The following is a 773-nucleotide window of genomic DNA, read 5'->3' on the forward strand; positions in this document are numbered from 1 at the left end:
AACACATAATTGACCTTTGTCCTTACATATAGTTTGTCAAATTTTGCTCCATTCAAGGGTTGGGTCAGACACAGCCAACAGACAACTGATATAAGATCTGCATATTTTGTATTTATAACTAGAGGACCCAGCAGGCCACCCAGCCATTGTCCTAATGGACCACTGGCACCTTCAGTTGTCTTTAGGGCCCAATTACATTTTTGTCTCTAGAAAGTAAATGTATTAAGAGCAGAAGGAACCCCACCTCTACATATAAAATTAAGTTTTAGCCCTGGCTGGGTGGCTCAACTGGTGGAGCATTGTCCCGTACACCAAAAGGTTTCAGGTTCAATCCCCAGTCGCAGTGCATACCAGAGGCAACTGATCCATGTTTCTCTCTCACATTGATGTTTCTTTCTCTCTCTACCCCTTCCTCTCTCTCTAAAACCAATAAACACATCCTTGGGTGAGGACTAAAAATAATAATAAAGTTTTATTTTGAAAGGTAAAAATTTATACATCCTTATAAAAGAAGTGCTAACATTTTAACAAATATAAAACATCACAGAATGCAAATCATTTTGGAGCTTCAAGATTCAAGTTTTGTATCCCAGTAGGTAAAATGTGCTCTGTTTTAAGATAAAAATTCCTCCTCTGGATCTCCTGTTCTCCATCAAGTCTTTCCTTATCACATCATCTCACACAGTAGGATAGCTGGCCGCGGTGGCGATTCCACAGTGGTTGTTCCGGTCCTTGGCCATCTTTATGTAGCCATTCTGGCCCCAACCTTGACC

This window comes from Myotis davidii, unplaced genomic scaffold (genome assembly GCF_000327345.1).
Source record: "Myotis davidii unplaced genomic scaffold, ASM32734v1 scaffold556, whole genome shotgun sequence".
Taxonomy (NCBI): domain Eukaryota; kingdom Metazoa; phylum Chordata; class Mammalia; order Chiroptera; family Vespertilionidae; genus Myotis; species Myotis davidii.